The sequence below is a fragment of the Arachis hypogaea genome, chromosome 14 (assembly GCF_003086295.3).
Source record: "Arachis hypogaea cultivar Tifrunner chromosome 14, arahy.Tifrunner.gnm2.J5K5, whole genome shotgun sequence".
NCBI classification, from domain to species: Eukaryota; Viridiplantae; Streptophyta; class Magnoliopsida; order Fabales; family Fabaceae; genus Arachis; species Arachis hypogaea.
Genome location: NC_092049.1, coordinates 107825667 through 107850314, shown reverse-complemented (window position 1 = coordinate 107850314; position 24648 = coordinate 107825667).

Below are 24648 nucleotides of genomic sequence, written 5' to 3'. Positions count from 1 at the left end.
CACCATAAAGTGATATTTTTCACAGTTTAAAACCAGGTTAGTCTCTTGGCATCTTTTCAGAACTAGTGCCAGGTGGTGAAGACAGGAGCTAAATGAGTCTCCATATACTGAGAAGTTATCCATGAAGACTTCCAAAAATTTTTCCACTATATCAGAGAAAATAGAGAGCATGCATCTCTAAAAGGTTGCAGGTGCATTACACAGCCCAAATGGCATCCTTCTATAGGCAAATACTCCAGATGGACATGTAAATGAAGTTTTCTCTTGATCCTGGGGATCTACTGTAATTTGGTTGTACCCTGAATAGCCATCCAAAAAGCAGTAATAATCATGACCTGCTAGTCTCTCTAGCATCTGGTCTATGAATGGTAAAGGAAAATGATCCTTTCTGGTGGCTGTATTGAGCCTTCTATAGTCAATACACATGTGCCACCCTGTAACTGTTCTTGTAGGAACCAGTTCATTTTTTTCATTATGAACCACTGTCATGCCTCCCTTTTCGGGGACAACTTAGACAGGGCTCACCCAGAGGCTATCAGAAATAGGATAAATAATCCTAGTCTCCAGTAACTTGGTGACCTCTTTCTGCACCACTTCCTTCATGGCTGGATTTAGCCGCCTCTGTGGTTGAACCACTGGCTTAGCATCATCCTCCAATAGGATCTTGTGCATGCATCTAGCTGGGCTTATGCCCTTAAGGTCACTTATGGACCACCCAAGAGCTGTCTTGTGTGTCCTTAGCACTTGAAGTAGTGCTTCCTCTTCCTGTGGATTCAAAGCAGAGCTTATGATTACTGGAAAAGTGTCACTTTCTCCCAGAAATGCATATTTCAGGGATGGTGGTAATGGTTTGAGCTCTGGTTTATGAGGTTTTTCCTCTTCCTGAGGAAGTTTCAGGGGCTCTTTCAATTCCTCTGAATCCTCCAGATCAGGCTGAACATCTTTAAAGATGTCTTCCAGCTCTGATTCGAGACTCTCAGCCATGTTGATCTCCTTTACTAAAGAGTCAATAAGATCAACTTTCATGCAGTCTTTTGGTGTGTCTGGATGCTGCATGGCTTTGACAGCATTCAACTTAAACTCATCCTCATTGACTCTCAGGGTTACTTCCCCCTTTTGGAACTCAATGAGAGTTCGTCCAGTTGCTAGGAAAGGTCTTCCTAGAATGAGAGTAGCACTCTTGTGCTCCTCTATTTCCAACACTACAAAGTCAGTGGGGAAGGCGAATGGCCCAACCCTGACAATCGTGTCTTCAATCACGCCTGATGGGTATTTAATGGAGCCATCAGCAAGTTGGAGACATATCCGGGTTGGTTTGACTTCTTCAGTTAAACCAAGCTTTCTGATAGTGGATGCAGGTATTAGATTGATACTTGCCCCAAGATCACATAAAGCTGTCTTGGTGCAATTACCCTCTAATGTGCATGGTATCATGAAGCTCCCGGGATCTTTAAGCTTTTCTGGAAAGCTTTTCAGAATGACTGCACTATATTCTTCAGTGAGGAGAACTCTTTCAGTTTCTCTCCAATCCTTCTTATGACTCAAGATCTCTTTCATGTTGGCATAAGAAGGTATTTGCTTAAGTGCCTCTGCAAACAGAATCTTTATTTCAAGAGTCCTGAGATAGTCTGCAAAGCGAGCAAATTGCCTATCCTGCTCCTCTTGGCGGAGTTTTTTGAGGATAAGGCATTTTAGCTTTGTATTCTTTAACCTTGGTTGCTGCAGGTTTATTTCCTACAGAGGTGGTTGGAGAAGCCTTTTTAGAGGGGTTGTTATCAGCACTTGTGTGTGTCTAATCCCTTACTGGCATTTGAATGCCAGGGGTGGAAGCTGGATTGGCGTTGGACGCCAACTCCTTACCTGTTCCTGGTGTTTGAACGCCAGAACTGAGCTTCCTTTGGGCGTTTAACGCCAACTCCTTACTTGTTTCTGGCGTTTGAGCACCAGAATCATTCCTCTCTGAGCTCTTACTGTCCTCAGAGGGATTTTGGATGATATTTTGCTCATCCTCTGTCAGTTGTTCTTTCCTTGGCTTTCTACTGCTCTGAAGCGAGGTATTTAATGTTTTCCCACTTCTTAATTGAACTGCCTGGCATTCTTCTATTATATGCTTTGATAACTGCTGTTTTGTCTGATTCAATTGTGCCTCCATATTTTTATTAGCATTTTTAGTGTCTTGTAGCATCTCCTTGAATTCTGCTAGCTGTTTTGTTAGAAAGCACAATTGTTGATTGAGTTCAGCAACTTGTTCTGGAGGACTAAGTTCAGTAGATACTGCTTTGGCTTCTTCTTTTATGGAGGACCCATTACTTATATACAGATGCTGGTTTCTGGCAACTATATCAATAAGCTCTTGAGCCTCTTCAATAGTTTTCCTCATGTGTATAGATCCACCAGCTGAGTGGTCTAGGGACATCTGAGCTCTTTCTGTAAGCCCATAGTAGAAGATGTCTAACTGCACCCACTCTGAAAACATTTCAGAGGGCCATTTTCTTAGCATCCCTCTGTACCTTTCCCAGGCATTATAAAGGGATTCATCATCCTCTTGTTTAAAGCCTTGGATATCCAGCCTTAGATGTGTCATCCTTTTTGGAGGAAAATATTGATTCAGGAATTTGTCTGATAACTGTTTCCATGTCCTTATGCTTGCTGTGGGTTGGTTATTTAACCACCTTTTAGCTTGATCTTTTACAGCAAACGGAAACAGTAACAGTCTGTATACATCCTGATCTACCTCCTTGTCACGTACTGTGTCAGCAATTTGCAAGAATTGTGCCAGAAACTCAGTAGGTTCTTCCTGTGGAAGACCGGAATACTGGCAGTTTTGCTGCACCATGACAATGAGCTGAGGATTTAGCTCAAAACTACCTGCTTTGATGGAGGGTATATAGATACTACTCCTATATGCAGCAGTAGTGGGGTTAGCATATGACCCCAGAGTCCTTCTGGACTGTTCATTTCCACTTAGATCCATGACGGAGAAAGGGAGATGAAGTGAATTGCAAGTAAAATATATTTTTATTTTTTTATTTTATTTTTTTTGTTTTATTTAATTAAAAATAACCGAAAAAATGAAATAAAATAAAGTAAAATAATTAAAAAATAAAATATAGATTTCAAAAATTAAAAGAAAAAGAAAATAAAAATAAATTTGAATGTTGAATTGACTAATTAATTGAAAAGATTTGAAAATTTTTGAATATGATTTTTGAATAAGATTTTGAATTTTGAAAAGATTTGATTTTTAAAATAAAAATCTGAATTTTTAAAGGTAATTTTCGAAAAATCAGTTAAAATAAAGGGAAAAGATATTTTTGAATTCAATGAGGAAAGAGAAAAACAATAAAAAGACACAAAACTTAAAATTTTTAGATCCAATGCTCCTTATTTTCGAAAATTTTGGAGGGGAAACACCAAGGAACACCAAACTTAAAAATTTTAAGATCAAAATACAAAGAAGACTCAAGAACACCTTGAAGACTCACAAGAACAACAAGAATAAGATTCAAAGATTCAAGAACATAAAAGGGAACACCAAACTTAAAACTTTTAGAAAACTAAGAATAACTTTTCGAAAATTAACGAAAAATAACAAGAGAATACCAAACTTAAAAGTTTGGCACCAGATTTAATTAAAGAAAAATTATTTTTGAAAAAGTTTTAAAAGGAAATTTCCTAATTACCAGGAACATAAACACTACGCTCTAGCCAATTGAGTTATAAATTTAAAGTGTTTTAATAAGGTATTTAATGTATAAATTTTTTTTTTTGAAAACTGATATTTTGAAAAAGCACAAGAAAAACAAGAAAAATCACAAGACAAGGAAAACTAAATATCAAACAAGTAAAATAAACAAGAACAACTTGAAGATTAAGAAAGAACAATGAATATAAATTCAAAAATTTAAAAGAAAATAAAAACATGCAATTGACATCAAACTTAAAATATGAAACTAAACTCAAACAGGAAAACTCAATTATTAGTTTGTAAAAATTTTCGAAAAAAATTAAAAAGAGAAAATAAGAATTTAAAAAAATTCAACCAAAAACAATGACAGAAGACTCTAAACCAAAAAAGAAAAATTTTTCCAAATCTAAGCAACAAAATAAACCGTCAGTTGTCCAAACTCAAAAAATCCCCGGCAATGGCGCCAAAAACGTGGTGCACGAAATTGTGATTCACACTTTTCACAACTCCGCACAACTAACCAGCAAGTGCACTGGGTCGTCCAAGTAATACCTTACGTGAGTAAGGGTCGATCCCACGGAGATTGTTGGCTTGAAGCAATCTATGGTTACCTTGTAAATCTTAGTCAGGAGATTAATTATGATTATCAATTTGAATTGCGAAAAATAAAAGAGCATGAAATAAATACTTGTGATGCAGTAATGGAGAATATGTTGGAGTTTTGGAGATGCTTTGTCTTCTAAATCTCTGCTTTCCCCCTGTCTTCTTCTTCACGCACGCAAGGTTCCTCCTATGGCAAGCTGTGTGTTGGTGGATCACCGTTGTCAATGGCTACCATCCGTCCTCTCAGTGAAAATGGTCCAGGTGCACTATCACCGCACGGCTAATCATCTGTCGGTTCTCACTCATGCTGGAATAGGATCCATTGATCCTTTTGCGTCTATCACTATGCCCAACCCTTGTGAGTTTGAAGCTCGTCACAGTCATTCAATTCCTGAATCCTACTCGAAATACCACAGACAAGGTTTAGACTTTCCGGATTCTCAAGAATGCTGCCAATGGATTCTAGCTTATATCACGAAGATTCTGATTAAGGGATCCAAGAGATACTCATTCAATCGAAGGTAGAACGGGAGCGGTTATCAGGAACGCGTTCATAGATTGAGAATGGTGATGAGTGTCACGGATCATCACATTCATCATATTGAAGTGCGAATGAACATCTTAGATAGAAACAAGCGTGTTTGAATAGAAAACAGAAATAATTGCATTAATTCATCGAGACACAGCAGAGCTCCTCACCCCCAACAATGGAGTTTAGAGACTCATGCTATCAAAGAGTACAAAGTTCAGATCTAAAAATGTTATGAGATACAAAATAAATCTCTAAAAGTTGTTTTAAATACTAAACTAGTAACCTAGGTTTACAGAAAATGAGTAAACTAAGATAGATAGTGCAGAAATCCACTTCTGGGGCCCACTTGGTGTGTGCAGGGGCTGATACTTGAGCTTTACACGTGCCTAGGCTGTTTCCAGAGTTAAACACCAGGTTGTAACCTGTTTCTGGCGTTTAACTCCAACTTGTAACCTGTTTTTGGCGTTTAACGCCAGAATGCAACATGGAACTGGCGTTGAACGCCAGTTTACGTCATTTATCCTTGAGCAAAGTATGGACTATTATATATTGCTGGAAATCCCTGGATGTCTACTTTCCAACGCAATTAAGAGCACGCCATTTGGACTTCTGTAGCTCCACAAAATCCATTTCGAGTGCAGGGAGGTTAGAATCCAACAGCATCTGCAGTCTTTTTTCAGCCTGAATCAAATTTTTGCTCAGCTCCCTCAATTTCAGCTAAAAAATACCTGAAATCACAGAAAAACACACAAACTCATAGTAAAGTCCAGAAATATGAATTTTACCTAGAAACTAATAAAAATATACTAAAAATTAACTAAAACATGCTAAAAACTACATGAAATTACCCCCAAAAAGCGTATAAAATATCCCCTCATCAGTTCCTCAAAAATCATTCAAGCAAGTTTGAAAAGAAATTTTCTCAATCAATTCAATAGAATGCCCTTGAAACAAAATTCTTGGAAAGTTTGTTGTTTTCACCAAAATTATTTTCTATATGTATGTATGATGTGATGGATGCAATTTCAAAAACTTCCCTAGTTATATTCCTAATTTTCAACATCCAAAAATTAACATGAACAATTAGGACAAAATTGAACTAGGTGCTATATGACAAACGAATTTTTGCTAGTTAAGAATTCACAATAAATTCTCGTTGCAAGTATAGTTTCTAAGCTAACAAGAATCATTTCATACAAAAATTTGGTTGTCACTTAAGCAAACCCAATAAAAATAAACCGAAGTATTTAAACATCGGGTCATCTCTAAAAAAATTGCAGGGAAGTGTGTTATTATTGGTTATGGGTTTTTCTGAGAATTTTTAGAGTTGGAGAATGGGAAAATAAATGATTATAAATTAAAGCAATGAAAATAAACAAGAGGTTTTATGTAATTAAATTAAAAATCCTTGGCTAGGAGAAGATTAATCGGAAGTTCTATCCTTGTTAGATTTCCTAAGATTAATAGTAATAGGTTGTTGTTTCTACTTAGTTATCCTTTACTAAATAAAGGAAAGTCAACTTGGGAGCCAACTTCTATTCACAAGTCCTAATCCTCTCCCTTGGGAAGGATTAGTGTTAGTAGCCAGAGAGCTCATCACAAATTAACTCTTAAGTCTTCCAACTCAAGGGTCTCCAAATATTAATCTCCTCCAAAGCCAAGTTGGAGAGAAATCTAAATTAAGTTGAAAGCATCAATAACATAAAATTGAAGAAAGCAATCATAAATCTGAAATACCTCAATTTTCATTAAATAGAAAATTAAATCTAACATGGAGTTCATAAACTAAATTGAAAAAAAAAGAGAATCAACAAGAGGAATAAATAAACTAGAATGCTAGAACAATTAAAAGTAGAAGAGAAACTAAATTAAAGGAACATTGAACCTGGAATTGAGAAGAAAGAAACCTAAAACTAAGAAAAATCCTATAACCTAGAGAGAGGAGAGAGCCTCTCTCTCTAGAAACTACATCTAAAACCTCAAATTATGTGAATGAAAGTTGTATGAATGAATGAATGAATTCCTCCAGTCTGTAGCCTCTAATCTGTGTTTTCTGGGCTGAAAATTGGGTAAAAAATAGCCCAGAAATCACCCCCAGCAATTTCTGATACGTGCAACACGTCGCTCTGTCACGCGTACGTGTCGTCCACGCGTACGCGTAGATTGAACTTTCGCCAGGTCACGCGTATGCGTGATCCATGCATGCGTGTCACCTAGCAGCATGGAAACTATGGCAAATTATATATCATTTTGAAGCCCCGGATGTTAGCTTTCCAACGCAACTAGAACCGCCTCATTTGAATCTTCGTAGCTCAAGTTATGGTCGATTTAGTATGAAGAGGTCAAGTTGGACAGCTCAGCAATTCCTTCAATTTCTTGTATTCCTTCCACTTTTGCATGCTTCCTTTCTATCCTCTAAGACATTCCTGTCCTATAAACCTTGAAAACACTTAACACACATATCAAGGCATCAAATGGTAATAAGAGAGGATTAAACATAGCAAAATTAAGGCCAAAGAAGCATGTTTTCAATCATAGCACAAAATCAGGAAGAAAAATGTAAAACATGCGATTTCTATGAATAAGTGTGAGAATAGTGGGTAAAATCCACTCAATGAAGTACAAAATGTACCACGACATAGTGGTGCATAAAATCTCCCCACACTTAAACATTAGCATGTCCTCATGCTAAACTCAAGAGAAGCTATAAGAGTGAAGAGGGATGGTAGAAAGTATGAGATGCAACCTTTAAATGCGACTATATGCTAAGATATTTTTATCTACTTGGTTAAAAGTAAATAAGCCCTTCAAGACAAACATAAATCAGATTTCACTAATTCAAATTATACAATAAGAGACAAGTAAACTTGTAAGAAGATAGCTCATGAAAGCAGGGAACATAGAATCAAGCATTAAACCCTCACAGGAAGTGTATATGCACTATAAGCTCTCAAGTGTCTACGGTCAATCACTCTACTTTTCTCTAATCATGCTTTCTAAAATTTTGTTCTTCATCTAACCAATCAACAAAATTTAGTATACCAATGCAAACATCATGAGGTCTTTTCAGGGTTGTAATGGAGCTAAGGTAAGGGTGAGGATACATGTATGGCCAAGTGAGCAATAATATGAATCTTTGACTAACCTAAGCTCTCACCTAACACACACACACACTCTATGTAACTCTTAGAATCATGCCTAGCTATCCATAATTCCCACTTTTGTATCACATACTCATGTACGAAATTTTTCTTTAATTTTATCACATATGCAATGATCTTTTATTAAACTTACATTGGGATAATTTTGTCCCCTTATTTATTTATTTATTTATTTATTTATTTATTTATTTATTTATTTATTTATTTATTTGAATATTTTTTTATTTTTTTCTCTTTTTTTAAATAAAAATATAAAAGTAAGTATAACATATCAATGCACATGGATCTTTAATTTTTCTGGTCTCACATGAGTAGGTACCTAAATTCCCAATATTTTGTCAATGAAATACTGTACACTTTTATCAACCCAAGTTCCCACAGTTTCCCACACTTAATTGATACACAATCTCTAACTTAAGCTAACCAAAGATTCACTTGAGGTAATTAATTATTTTTCACTTAAGGCTAGTGATGTGGTAAAATATAGAACAAACGGGAATTAAAAGGCTCAAGGTGGCAAACAAAGATAATTCAAAAGGTAGGCTATTTGGGATAAGTGAGCTAATAACAAATGATGGCCTCAATCATATGCAAGCATGTAAATACACTAAACAATGGACATATAGAGTGGAACAAAATATAGATTACAATCACAGAGAAGGAAACACACAAGAATAAAATATTATGGTTAAATAATGTAACCAACGTAATTAAGCTCAAATCTTACAAGTTGTGTGTTTTTAGCTATAATTCATGTTCCAAATCACAATCTTCAAACAAGTTTAACAAAAATTTTAATTTAAATTAGTGAAAAGCTATAAAATAGGGTCTTGAAAAGAAACTCATTACTTTAATCAAGTAGTGGTAAAATATGCACAAAATTAAACAAACATGCAATCAAACATGTAAATGCAACAACTAATTTAACAAGAAAAATTAAATATTGGTGTTGAAATAGGAAATAACTGACCCACGGGAGTCGGTATCGACCTCCCCACACTTAAAGATTGCACCATCCTCGGTGCATGCTAAGATGTGCAAGTGGACGGGTCGCTCCAACTGATGCTTTTTTCCAAGGATTGTGCAGATGGACTTGTTTGTCTCCCCCATTTAGAAGCCTTCCCTTTCCCTTCTTTGGTGGCCATCCTGAAAGAAGAGGAAAAGAAGAAAAGTAACCCAGAAATAAAGATAATAAAACAAATAAAGTATGGGTGGGTTAATGCCAAATAATAAGGGTCTCAATTACATGGTAGCTACAACATGCAAGTGAGAAAATAGTAGAAGCAAATGGCATATCAATAGTGCAAAAGTTGCAACAATGGGGGAGAGAGTGTGGGTAATGCAAGATAGTGTAAGTTCATGTCAATGCAAGAGAATATAAGTATCGTAAAGGAGTAGCATTGACTTATGAAGAATAATACCCAATCAGAATAAAACAAGTCATGAAGCACCAGAATAATTCAAGAAAAGATGCAACAGTTGAATAAGAAAATTTAACACCAATGGAAAAATAAAAACATGCACAAAATAAAAATACAATGAATGAAAGTATGCAAATAAATTAAGTAAAGGAGAATGAAAGTGAAGAAGGATGAGAAGTTAAAGAGATGAAGAAGAAGAAGAAAGTAAGAAAGGGGGAAGAAAGAAAGAGAAAAGAGAGAAAAAATGAGAAGGGAATGAAAAAAAAACGGGACGCAACGTGCGCTCGGGCATCACGCGTACGCGTGGGTGGTCTTAAAGTGAAATGACACACACGCATCAAGGACGCGTACGCGTGGGGTGATTTTGTGCCTCTAGCATAGTGCCAGCCCCAGTCCATCACAACTCTCTGTTCAGCATGCTTTTACGCCGATTTTCGTGCCCACGCGTACGCGTCGCTGACGCTTACGCGTGAGTTGAACTTTTTGTAGGGGACGCGTACGCATGAAGCACGCGTACACGTGGGGTGGCTTGTGCGCCGCGCACCCCTCCCACACGTCTCTCGCGCAACTCTCTGTTCAGTTGCGCACACACACGACGCGTGCGCGTCATAGACGCTTGCGCGTCGATCCACCATTTTTTTATGCAGGATGCAAAATGCAGAATGCAGATAATTATGCAGAAATCATGAATGAACACTAAGAAGAATAGAATAAAATAAAACTAAGAATAAAACAAAACAAAATAAAACTAAGACTGAAAAAGAATGATCATACCATGGTGGGTTATCTCCCACCTAGCACTTTTAGTTAAAGTCCTTAAGTTGGACATTTGGTGAGTCCCTTGTTATAGTGGCTTGTGCTTGAACTCATCTAGGAATCCCCACCAATGTTTTTACTTCCAATAGCCTCCGGGGTCCCAAACTAGGTGCAGAAAGCCTTCAAGCAAGTTAAAGTAAGTGACAAGGCCCCAAGAGTGTTGATTGTTGGAATGAATTCCGGGGTCCCAAACCATGCTTTGGCACCCGTCTTCTTGTTGATCATCATTTTTCCACTTGGGTGGTGAGCAATTGGAATTCTCATTGAGACATCCAAATAGCTTCCTAGACCCATTCAATTGAGAATTATACTAACCCTTGTACTTCAATTTAGAGCATGCAACCATATTGTATCTTGCATGACAACTCCTACCACAAACTATCTCCCTTGTGCTCTTAAAGCCACAAAGAGCTCTAAGTTGACCATCTGTCTCAAGTAAACCATATTCAAGTGGAATGAGAAAGCTAAGGGATATGAATTTTACCCACTTGAATGTTGTATTGGATGGTAATGGCCTTGGGAGAGGTGTTTCCAATGGTCTTGCAAGCTCCACTCCCTTGTATTCTTCTGTGAATTCTTCCACTTCCTTGCAAACCTCTTCAACTACAACTGCGTCTTGATCAAAATCTTCTACTTCTTCCCCATCACTCGAGTCATAAGTTGGAGGTTGAGAAAAGTCTACCTCCGCATCATCTTCATATTCACTTGGGGGAGGTTCTTCAAGCTCAAGGGGTTCAATTGTGGATGCAAGTTCATCACTAGGAGAGCTTGGTTCATGATCCTCATCACCAAGGGAACTCGCTTCGTGATCCATCCCATCCAAGTCTTCATAGGGAATATACCCTGGAGGTTGTGCACTAGCCTCCTTGACATCAATTTCAATCTTCTTGGAGGAATACTCTACAACTCTAGATTCCCATGGAGGTTCAACATCTCCTAAGTCTTCAACCACTTCTTCCTCTTCAACTATTATGGCTTCTTCCACTTGTTCCAATACAAAGTCATGTTCCTCATTGTCCACCGGAGTTTCTAGTGTCTCCTTCAAGCTAGGCTCTTCTGTTGATTCTCCACATGCAGCCATGGGAGCGTCTTGAGTGTCCAAATGTTGGGAAGCTAATCGATTTATTACCTCAATCAAGGCATTCATGAGTTCTAGTACTTCCCTTTCCATCTTTCTTTGTCCTTGAAGAAGAATACTTAAAGTGTCATTCATTGGAAATTGTGGTGGGTATGAGGGTTCATTATTTGGGAGGAAAGGTTCATGATATGAGGATGGTTCATCATATTCAGGATGTGGTGGTTCAACACTCTCCATCTGTTCCACTTGTTGCCCAACACACTTCAATCCTTGGTCTTCAAGTTGAGATTCTTTAGCCACGTGAGCTTCGGGTGCTATTCGGCCCACCATTTGGTCCAATTGATGAAGGGTTGCATGAAACCGATCCACTATTTCTTTGAGACGATCCTTTTGATTCTTGTTCCGCTCGGATAGCATAATTAGGATCATATGACTCTTGAATTGATGGATATAGACAGGGTGTCTATGAAGGTGGTGGTACTTGGGAGTAATTGGATTGGAATTGGGGTGGTTCTATGTATGGTTCATATGGCTCATAGGGTGGTTGATATGGTGGATATGGGTCAGGATCATATGAGGGTGTTTGGTAGTAGGGGGCTTGTGAGTATGGTGGTTCAAAACGATGTTGAGGAGGGGATTCATAGGTATATGGTGGGGCTTGTTGGTAACTACAAGGGGGTCCATCGTATCCATCATCTTGGTACGCACCTCGGAATGGCTCTTGACCATAGTAATTTGGTGGAGGTTGTTGATTGTCACGAAAGGGTCCACCATAACTATTGTCTTGGGATGCATCGTAGAATGGTCATTTCCCATGGCAGCTTGGAGGAGGTTATTGCCGAAAGGGTTGATCAAATCCTCGTGGCTCCTCCCATCTTTGATTATTCTGACCTTGATGCATGTTCTCATTATAGCATCTATTCACTACAACATAATTGGAACCAAACTCATAGCGAAATGGGTGAGAATTCATAGTAGTAAGAGAAAAAAAACTAATTAAAAATTAATGAAAATAAACTCCTAAAACTAAAAACACTAACAGAGAAACGAAAAGCAAAATTATTTACAATAACCAATAATAAGGCACACGTTTGCAATTCCCCGGTAACGGCGCCATTTTGACGAACAGATTTTTGCTAGTTAAGAATTCACAATAAATTCTCGTTGCAAGTATAGTTTCTGAGCTAACAAGAATCCTTTCATACAAAAATTTGGTTGTTACTTAAGCAAACCCAATAAAAATAAACCGAAGTATTTAAACCTCGGATCGTCTCTCAAGAAATTGCAGGGAAGTGTGTTATTATTGGTTATGGGTTTTTCTGAGAATTTTTAGAGTTGGAGAATGGGAAAATAAATGATTATAAATTAAAGCAATGAAAATAAACAAGAGGTTTTATGTAATTAAATTAAAAAGCCTTGGCTAGGAGAAGATTAATCGGATGTTCTATCCTTGTTGGATTTTCCATGATTAACAGTAATAGGTTGTTATTTCTACTTAGTTATCCTTTACTAAATAAAAGAAAGTCAAGTTGGGAGCCAACTTCTATTCACAAGTCCTAATCCTCTCTCTTGGGAAGGATTAGTGTTAGTGGCCAGAGAGCCAATCACAAATTAACTCTTGAGTCTTCCAACTCAAAGGTCTCCAAATATTAATCAACTCCAAAACCAAGTTGGAGAGAAATTTAAATTAAGTTGAAAGCATCAATAACATAAATTGAAGAAAGCAATCATAAATCTGAAATACCTCAATTTGTATTAAATAGAAAATCAAATCTAACATGGAGTTTATAAACCAAATTGGAAAAATAAGAGAATCAACAAGAGAAATAAATAAACTAGAATGCTAGAACAATTAAAAGTAGAAGAGAAACTAAATTAAAGGAACATTTAACCTGGAATTGAGAAGAAATAAACTAAAACTAAGAAAAATCCTAAAACCTAGAGAGAGGAGAGAGCCTCTCTCTCTAGAAACTACATCTAAAACCTCAAATTATGTGAATGAAAGTTGTATGAATGAAGGAATGGATTCCCCCACTCTGTAGCCTCTAATCTGTGTTTTTTAGGCCAAAAACTGGGTTAAAAACATCCCAGAAATCGCCCCCAGCAATTTCTGATACGTCCAGCACGTCGCTCTGTCACGCGTACGCATCGTCCACGCATACGCGTGGATTGAACTTTCGCTAGGTCACGCGTACGCGTGATCCACGCATGCGCGTCGCCTGACAGCATGGCAACAATGGCAAATTATATATCATTTCGAAGCCCCAGATGTTAGATTTCCAACGCAACTGGAACCGCCTCATTTGGACCACCGTAGCTCAAGTTATGGTCGATTTAGTACGAAGAGGTCAGGCTGGACAGCTCAGCAATTCCTTCAGTTTCTTGTATTCCTTCCACTTTTGCATGCTTCCTTTCTATCCTCTAAGTCATTCCTGCCCTATAAACTTTGAAAACACTTAACACACATATCAAGGCATCGAATGGTAATAAGAGAGGATTAAACATAGCAAAATTAAGGCCAAAGAAGCATGTTTTCAATCATAGCATAAAATCAGGAAGGAAAATGTAAAACATACGATTTCTATGAATAAGTGTGAGAATAGTGGGTAAAATTCACTCAATGAAGTACAAAATGTACCACAAAATAGTGGTGCATCACTATACTATTCACATCATCCAATCATAACTTCTATCTATAAAATATATACTAAGTGAAATATGCAAAAATGCAACCTATATAAAATATATGCCAACTAAAAATGCAAAATGCAATAGTATAAGCTAAGATATATATACTAGAAGAGAATGCAATGCAACAGTTAAAAACACTCCAAATATATACAAGAAACCTAAAAAAAGAAACAAAAATAAGGTGCAAAGTGTTCGGAAAAGAAAGTTTACGCCCCAAAATGACAAATCCTCCCCCACACTTAAGCGTTGCACGGTCCTCCGTGCACGAACACAATCCGGGGAGTATCTCGAAGTTCTTCCACCTTAGGTTGGCGGATGCGGGGGCTTGGGTTGTGTGGAGATTCTAAGTCCAATGCGTGCTCGGCATCTCCATCTTCAGTGTCCTCCTCCTCTCCCGGCTCCTTGCCTTCATGTCTCATCCTCGAAAAGAGTGAATTAGGTATAATTAGGAATCATAGGACAAGTAGCACAAAAAGGTAAAAGAGGCGACAATTGAGCATATGATTGAGGAAGTTGTAAAGTGGTGTGGAATACACACAACGGTCGGTTAAAGTGGCATCCACCTAATCAGAAAGTAAGAATGAGTTCCTCAATTAAATGGCCTAAGATGCATGTAATGAATGAGTATCAATTAAGCACATGCAAAATTAGGCAAACAACAAGAGTGAATTGAGTTTAGAAAATATTGGATATTGAAGGTGTGCAAGTGAAAGAGAAAAATTGATATAGAATATCACAACAAACAATAGCCAATCCATTAATGAAAAGAAAACTACTTATTCATCATGAAACACAAGGAAAAAGTCACATGGTATAAGTACTTGTTACAAAAAGTGATACACTTGATAGCAATCAAGTAAAATCACTCAAACAAATAAGTTTCAACTCAATTCACTTAATTCAATGCACTTATATAATTTGTCCTAGTGGTACAATCAAAGCACGAGTTATCAAACCCACTAGGTACTAGTAATACAAGGCAAAGTATAAGTGCATTGGTTTAAATTTCAAGTGACAAGCAACCCATTCAACATAAAGCAACACTTGCAACTTATTTAATTACTAAGATGAAAAATGATGTGCAAAGAAAACCAAGTAAAACAAGTAGAAAAACATAGAAAAGGCAAAGTATGGGAGGGATGGAGGGGAAAAGAAGAGAAGAAGTGTAAAGAAGGGAAGAAAAGAAGAAAAGTGAGAGAAAACAGAGGCGTGCGTACGCACAGGTATGTGTGCGTATGCACACAAGGCGGAATAGGGAGGGCGTGCGAGCGCACACTCTATGCGAGCACTCCTGGCAGAAGAGGTATGAAGACGTGTGCGTGCGCACAGGGTTGTGCGCACGCACAAAAAGGTTTTTTTTTAAAGAGATGGATCATGTGTGCGTGTGCACACAGCTCCGTGTGCACGCACAGAAGCAAGAGGAGTTGGGGTGCAGGCGCACAAGCTGTGCTGACGCACCCATTAGAGGGGCTGCCAGTTTGCGTGCGGACGCACATGTCTGTGCGGCCGCACATATGGTGCGAAAAGGAAGACATGTGCGTAGGCACAAAGCAGTGCGTACGCACAGACCAACAAAACAGGGCAGTGCCCACGCACAGTGTGTCCTGGCGCTGCGACCGGAGGACGCTGTAAGGAGTGTGCGGGCGCACAGGCTTGTGCGCTCGCACAGGTCACGAAACTCGGAGTTGTGTGCACACGCACACATGCCTTGTTTTGCAAAAATTTTTCTTTCAAAACTAAGGGTCCAAGCCGTAGCACATCAACATATCAGCCCCAAAACATTCAAAACATCACAAAATCATGATCCATATGTAATTCAACCTATCTAAACTCAAATTTAAACTAATCCTAAGCTAATTGAGGCAAAGGCAAGCAAATATGCAATAGGCTAAGACTATAAACAAAGAGAAAGAGTAAGAAAGATGTTACCATGGTGGGAGACACTCCCACCTAACACTTTGGTTTATAGTCCTAAGTTGGACTTTTTTGTGGAGACTCTTGCTAGGGTGGCTTGTGTTTCCACTCCTCCTTGAACATCCATCCAAGCTTGCACTTAGAGACTCCTCCGGGATCCCATATTCCAAGCATCCGCTCACCTTCTAGTTGATCTTTATGCTTCAAGCCGGATGGATAAGCTCTCATTCTACTCTTGAAGTACCCCAACATTCTCCGAAAATCACCCGATTGCGCTCTACTCACCACTTGAACTCCGATTCTTGGATTAACCTTCTTGATGATCCTTGGAGTCCCTTGGCTACCAATACTCCTTTTTCCACCATGTACCAACCTAAGAAAGACCTTGAGTTGGTAGTCCGTCTCCAAGATAGCATATTGATGGGGCCAATGAAGCTCATAGGTGAAATTGCCACCCACTCAATATGCTCTTGGTTGTCAACTCCTTCCTTACCAACCTCTTCCTCCTCTTCCCCATCACTCAAGTCATAACAAGGAGGTTGTGAGAAGTCTACCTCTATGTCTTTCTCAAGCTCAATAGGAAAGGGCTCATTAGGATCCTTAAGGGGATTGATCAAGGAGGACAAAAAATCAGCAATGATAGAATCTTCATCTTGATCAATCTCCCTCAATTCTCTCTTTCTCTCCTCCGGTTCACATAGTTCCCTTTCTCCCTCTTGTTGCATGTCATGCTCTAACTCCTCTTCTTTCCTTTGAGGCTTCAAATTCTCCTCTTCACTCCTTTCTTGGGTTGATCCTCCACATTCTTCAAGAGAAGTGTCTTGATCGGATGAGTGTGAGAGGACTATACGGTTTACTGCCTCGGCTATGATAGCCATGAATTGCCTTTGAGTCATTCGGAATCCTTCTTGCACTTGGAGAAAGGCTTGAAGGTCTTGATGGTCATGGGCCAAGGGTGGGAAAGCTTCACATTGTGGTGAAAAAGAAGGTTCATAGTTTGGGAGAATGGTGGTATATGTGGAGGGTAGTTCATGTTGGTAAGTGTCCAGAGGTGGTATGTAAGAAGGTGTATGGTGGTGGTGGTGTGGTGATTGAAAATATTGTGATTGAGGGTTATGTTGAGGGTATAGGCTATAGGCATATGGTGGTGGTGGTGCATAATCTAAGGGAGATCCACTATATCCTTGAATTGGGTGTGCATATTGAGGAAGGTTTGGCTCATTGTAGTATGGAAGAGATGGCTCCTTCCAAAAGTGATGCTCCAATCCCATGATGCAACCCAAAATTGAGGTTATCAAGCCCTACAAAATAATAGCAACCAAACTCCAAACCAAGAGGGTGATAACTCATAGAGGAAATAGAACAAAAAAGCTAGAGACATCAAGTAATAAAACAAAATCCGAATTAATAGCAAAAAGCAAAAACAAGCAAACAACCCAAAAAGTATCTATTTACACTATGGACATATTTACAACAACCAAATATAGCACTCATGACGCTAGTTCCCCGGCAACGGCGCCAATTTGACAGAGAAGAGAATCTATGCCAATTCGGAAAACTAGATAAAGTGATTCCATTGTGAGTAAAGTCCAAATCGGCAATGGATCCTCTCAATAAAAAATTCAATTCAAAAGGATAGTCACAATTCAAAACGCAATTAACCGAGAGTTTTAAATCCCGGGTCGTTCTCCCTAGGAACTAGTGACAACAAGTGCATATAATTTTGGTTGTGGAAAGCAAAGGGTATCCAATGATAAGAAAGCAATAAAGGAATAAAAGAACAAGGCAAAATTACAATTAATAAAACAATAAAGGAATAAAAGAACTATGTATGTAATATGAACAAGTAAAGCTTTAAAATAGGTGAAAAGTGGTTCAAAACATAAATGAAACCTTGACTTGGGATGAGTATCCAAGGAATCCTTTCCTTGCCATAGCTACAACTATGATAATTATCATGGGTTAATCTCGCCTAGTTAACCCCAACCATTGAGGAGTAAGTCAAGCAAGCATAATTGACCTTAATCCATAAGTTCTAACCAACTTATCAAACTAGTTAATAAAAGGCTAGCTTTAATGGAAATAAGAATCAACTAACTTCCCAAGAATTATTACTAAATGTTGGACATTATGGCTCTAGTAATCCATAGACTCATTTTTCCCAAGCCAAGGGGTGGAAATTACCCCATAATCAAAATTTGCATTTCATCAAACACATAGAGGGCATAAACATAAAACATGGCAAAATTGAGAAATTGAGTAAAGCTATGAACCATAAATGACCAAAATCAATAAAGGCAACTTGACAAATATATAAAAACCATCAACATCAAATTAAACAACTAGGAATTCAAAATTGCAAGACTATGTAAATTGCCAAAGGAAATTGAAATAGATGAAAATGTAGAACAAGTAATGTAATTAAAAGAGAAATTAAAGAAATACTTACAATGTAATTGCTAGAATCCGAAATCAAACTTGAAGTATAAAATGCTACAAACCCCTAATTAAACCCTAAGGTAGCGTTTGGTAGAGAGACAGAGATGAAAAGACTGAGACTGAGAGACAGAGACTAAGAGACAAAGATTGAAATAAATCTCAGTATTCTTTTTGGTGCAAAGTGGGAGACAGAAATTGAAACAAGAATAAAACTCTAATTTAATTTGTACAAAGGGTAAAATTAGAATTAATTAATTAAAATGACGATATTTTTGGTATAAAATGCTATTAAAGTTTTAGTCTCCATCTTTAAAAATTTTAGTCTCCTGTGTCCCTACTTTTTGGAGATACTGAAATACTGAAATTTTAAGGACAGAAACAGAAATTTTAGTACCAGTCTCTAAACCAACAAACATGATATTGAGTCTCAGTCTCCCAGTCTCTGTCTCGGTACCTCAAAACAAATGCTACCTAAGAGAGCAAAACCTAAAACTACACTACTCCTACTCCTACTCCTACTATGTTTTTCCTAATCTAAAGTGAGCTCCCTTCATATGTGTTGCATTCCCCTTCATATAGCACTTGGTTTCAGCCTTGAGACTTCAAAAATTGGGCCAAAAGGCCTCAAAATCGCGAGTGCACGTGCATTTTTAATGAAGGCACGCACTGGAACCTGTGCGGATGCACAGATGTGTGCGTCCGCACACTTCGCCAAATTTTCACTTGTGCGTACGCACAGAGGGTTGTGCGCACGCACACTTCGCGATGCTCTTGATTCGCTTTGCTTGGTTTGTTGTGCGTACGTACGGGTAGTTGTGCGCACGCACGCATGCTGATTCCTTCTGTGCGTACGCATGCATCCTTGTGCGCACGCATGCATGACTGAGCTCTCCTCCTTTCTTTTCTTCATGCTTTCTCCCAAATGCATGCTCCTCTTCCATTTCCACCAAGCCATTTCTACCTTATTCATCTGAAATCACTCACAAATAACATGAAGGTATCGAATGGAAGGTAAATGGAATAAAATTAGTCAAAATAAGTGCAAAAAAGCATGTTTCCACATTTATGTCCAAATTAGGGAGATAACACAAAAGTATGCTATTTGGGTGCTTAAGTGTGAGTTCATGTGCTAGAATCCATTCAGTTTAATCCATAAAACTCACATAATAACAAAAATATATTTTTTGCATTAATATCGATTTATAACAATTCTTGGATATAAAATGGTTTAAGAAAGAGCTCCTACCCCGATCGCAATCCAACTACGAAACAGACTCCATTTTTCCTTTTTAGTTCACAATAACAGCAACCGCAATGTCCCTAGGAACTCCGCCGTAATGTTGCGACAGCAACAAACGCATCATAAAATCTTGGTAACTCAATCCTAAGACATTAACATCATGAAATCTTCAGTAACTTATAACAGAATAACAATGATAAGGGTTTTGGGACAAAAAAAACTCACTGAACTTAGAGAAGAACTAAAGAACAGAGTAACAGCGGCTCCCGTAGTGACTTCTGGCGATGTCAGCGTTATTTTTCGGCGACCAGGCACAGAGACACAACTAGAACAAAACCAAAAGGAGTAGCGGCAACCCCTGAGCAGCTCCGGTGAACTTCATCAGCGGTGGCTTTGACCATCGCGACCCAAACAGCGGCGACGACAGCCTCTGACAGCTCCGCGGGTGGCAATGATGACGAGGCGTGGTGGTCGTAACTCCTCCCTCTCCTTACGTGTCCGTCTCTCACTGGCGCTTCAACGGCGACACTCCTTGCAGCTCCTCGGACAGCGACGTGCACGAACGATGGTGCAAGCACAGCGAGGACGAGCTGGCAACACTGAATGGTGACTCATCCTCCTCCTCTTCCTTGCGTCACTAGGTTGTGTCCCTCTCTCTCCAATGTGCGATAGTGACGGCAACGACGGCATAAATCCTTGCCGGCGCTGTCTCTCTCTTCTCTCATTTTTCGCATCTCTCTTTCTCTCTTCTCTTTTTCTTTGTTTTTCGTGGGTAAGGGGGTGAGGGAGATAGGTGGCGGTTGGGTGATGGGTTATGGTTAGGTTAGGGTAAAATTAGTGTTTGGATCGGTGAAATTGGGAACTAGGGTTAAGATAGGTATTTTTAATAAAATTAAGGGTAATGTGGTAATTAAAAACTAAATTTCATCCAACAATAATTATCTATAAACAGCACCAAATAAAGTGCAGCTGGGCTAGGGATGGTCGTACATAAACTCTTTCCATCAACAATTAACTTAAACAGCACCAAATATCAACAATCAATGAAGAACAGACACTTTCACTAATTTACTAACCAGAAAACATGAAACACTTTCAGTCATTCAAACCTACAGCCCCAAATTCACTAAACTAGAATAAACAATCAGACACTTTCAGCAATTGAATAATCAGAAAGCGTGAAACACTTTTAGCCATTCAAACCTACAGCCCTAAATCCACTAAACTAGAATTAATAATCAACACTTTCAGCAATTCAATAATCAGAAAACATGAAAAGCTTTTAGCTATTCAAACCTACAATCCTAAATCTACTAAACTAGAATCAATAATAAGACACTTTCAACAATTCCATAATCAGAAAACAAGAAATACTTTTAGCCATTCAAACCTATAGTCTTAAATCCACTAAACTAGAATCAATAATTAGACAGCTTCAACAATTCAATAATCAGGAAACATGAAACACTTTCAACCATTCAAACCTACAATCCTAAATCCACTAAACTAGAATCAATAATCAGACACTTTTAGCAATTCAATAATCGTAAAACATGAAACGCTTTCAGCATTCAAAGCTATAGCCCTATATCCACTAAACTATAATCAGACACTTTCAGTAATTCAATAATCAGAAAATATAGAAGACTTAAAGTAATACTTATCTCGTGCCGCCATCAGGCCAAATCGTCAACCGTATGATGGGAGGTGGTGGAGGGGAATTTACTACCTCACTTCCGTGAGAGGACTCCAGGACTGTGGCTTTCATCGCTGGAGGCAGCATCGGTGTGGTAGCGGATTACTGAGCAGTCGGAGGCAGTGGCATCGCCGTAGACGGAGATTAATGATAAAAATGATTTTGTAAATGAAAAGTAAATAACATGAAATAAATGGTACTTATGATTCAGTAATGAGGAACAGGTTGAGGTTCCAGAGATGCTCTGTCATCTAAATCTCTGCTTTCCTACTGTCTTCTTCTCCAAAGACGCATGGTTTCCTTCAATGGCAAGCTGTATGATCCTCTCGGATGAAAACTACCAGGTACGATCTCTGCACGGCTAATCAACTGTCGGATTTCTCGTCTCGGATGAAAAATACCATGTACAGCCACCGCACAGCTAATCATCTGTCGGTTCTCACTAGCGTCGGAATAGGACCCTTATCTTTTTATACACTATCACTGCGCCCAACATTTGTGAGTTTGAACCTCGTCATAGTCATCCCTTCCCAGATCCTACTAAGAATACCATAGACAAGGTTTAGACTTTTCGGATCCCAGGAATGCTGCCAATTGGTTCTAGCCTCTACCACGAAGGTTCTGATTTTACGAACTCAGTCCGTGAATCAGGAACCCAAGAGATACACACTCAAGTTGTTGCCTAATGATTACGTTGAGCTCAGATAGAACGGAAGTGGTTGTCAGGCATGCGTTCATAGAATTCAGAATAATGATGAGTGTCACAGATCATATCATTCTCTAGATTGAAGTACGAGTGAGTATCTTAGAATAGAATCCAGCGTGATTGAATAGAAAATAGTAGTAATTGCGTTAATCCATTGAAACACTGCAGAGCTCCTCACCCCCACCTATGGGATTTAGAGACTCATGCTGTAGAAGATATAATATGAAGTGTAAAATGTCATGAGGTTCCAAAATGAATCTCTAAAAGTAGTTTTTATACTAGACTAGTAACTTAGGTTTACAGAAAATGAGTAACTAAGTTCAAACAGTGCAGAAATCCACTTTCGGGACCCACTTGGTGAGTGTTTGGGCTGAGCTTTCAAGCTTACACGTCCATATGCTTCAAGTTGGAGTTAAACGCCACCCTGGGTGCCAAAATGGGCGTTTAACGCCAAGAATTATGCCAGTTCTGGCGTTTTACGCCAGAAAGTTTTTGGCTAGCTTTTAATGCCAGTTTGGGCCATCAGATCTCAGAAAAAGTATGGACTATTATATATTTCTGAAAAGCCCAAGATGTCTAATTTCCAACGCAATTGAGAGTGTGCCAATTGGGCTTCTGTATCTCTAGAAAATCCACGTCGAGTGCAGGAGGGTCAGAATCCAACAGCATCTATAGTCCTTTCTCAGCTTCTGAATCAGATTTTTGCTCAGGTCCCTCAATTTCAGCCAGAAAATACCTAAAATTACAGAAAAACACACAAACTCATAGTAAAGTCCAGAAATTTGAATTTTGAATAAAAACTAATAAAAAGTAATTAAATCATACTAAAAACTATGTAAAAACAGTGCCAAAAAGGGTATAAATTATCCGCTCATCACAACACCAAACTTAAATTGTTGCTTGTCCCCAAGCAACCAAAAACAAAATAGGATAAAAATAAGAGAATATAAACTAAGTTTCAAAAATATCAATGAAGATTAGTTTCAATTAGATGAGCGGGACTAGTAGCTTTTTGCTTCTGAACAGTTTTTGCATCTCTCTTTATCCTTTGAAGTTCAGAATGATTGGCATCCATAGGAACTCAGAATTCAGATAGTGTTATTGATTCTCCTAGTTTAGGATATTGATTCTTGAACACAGCTACTTTATGAGTCTTGGCCGTGACCCTAAGCATTTTGTTTTCCAATATTACCACCGGATACATAATTACCACAGACACATAACTGGGTGAACCTTTTCAGATTGTGACTCAGCTTTGCTAGAGTCCCCAGTTAGAGGTGTCCAGAGCTCTTAAGCACAATCTTTTTGCTTTGGACCACGACTTTAACTGCTCAGTCTCAAGCTTTTCACTTGACACCTTCACGTCACAAGCACATGGTTAGGGACAGCTTGATTTAGTCGCTTAGGCCAAGATTTTATTCCTTTGGGCTCTCCTATCCATTAATGCTCAAAGCCTTGGATCCTTTCTACCCTTGCGCTTTTATTTAAAGGGTTACTGGCTTTTTTTTCTTGCTTTTTCTTTTTCTTTTATAATTTTTTTTGCCTTTTTTTTCTTTTTCCACAAGCTTTGTGTTTTTCACTGCTTTTTCTTGCTTCAAGAACCAATTTTATGATTTTTCAGATTATCAATAGCATTTCTCCTTTTTCATTATTCTTTCAAGAGCCAACAATTTTAACATTCATAAACTTTACTATAAAAAAATATGCACTGTTCAAGCATTCATTCAGAAAATAAAAAGTATTGCCACCACATCAAAATAATTAGGCTAATTTCAAGATGATTTTCGAAATTATGTACTTCTTGTTCTTTTGCAAATAAAAGAAATTTCCATTTAAGAAAGGTGAGGGATTCATGAAATCATTCATAGCTTTAAGACATAGACTCTAAACTTTAATGATAATGTAATAAAAATGAAACATAAAATAAACATAAAAGCAGACAAATAATAATAAAAGAAAGGAAATTAAAGACATAAAAATAAATGACTCTAATACTAATGCTTATGTAACTCTTAAAATAGGTTTCTAATAATAAGAGTTATCACAAAGTTAGGACTCAACAACCTTGATTTTGAGGGGTAGGTGCTCCTTCAATCTGTGGGACGTCCAACTCTTCAGGGGACAGCTTCTGACGCTTTAGCTCCTGTATTTCACGCCCTTATTTCTCTTGTTCTATGAGCAGTTTGCAGAGCATGCTGTTTTGATTCTGCTGCTCTTCCTTGAGTTGATTCACAGCTTCTTGTAGCTTGGTGACAGATGCTTCTAAGCGAGCCCAATAGTCAAATTGAGAAATTTCTGGGAGGAGCTCATGCGCCCCCTCTTGATGAGGTTATCTTGAATTTGAGGTCCATCCATCACTTTTTTGGTGATTGGGCGTTCAACTGTGATATATTCATCCACACCCATCTGTACCCCCGCATCTTTGCATAACAAACTAATCAAGCTTGGGTAGGCCAATTTGGCCTCAGTGGATTCCTTATTTGCAAACATGTAAATTTCAACAGGGATCAGCTGATGAATCTCTACCTCCTTCCCCAGCATAATACAATGAATCATCACTGCCCTCTTGACAGTGACTTCAGATCAGTTGCTGGTTGGGAGTATAGAACACCCAATGAAATCCAGCCAACCTCTAGCAACTGGTTTGAGATCACCTCTCTTTA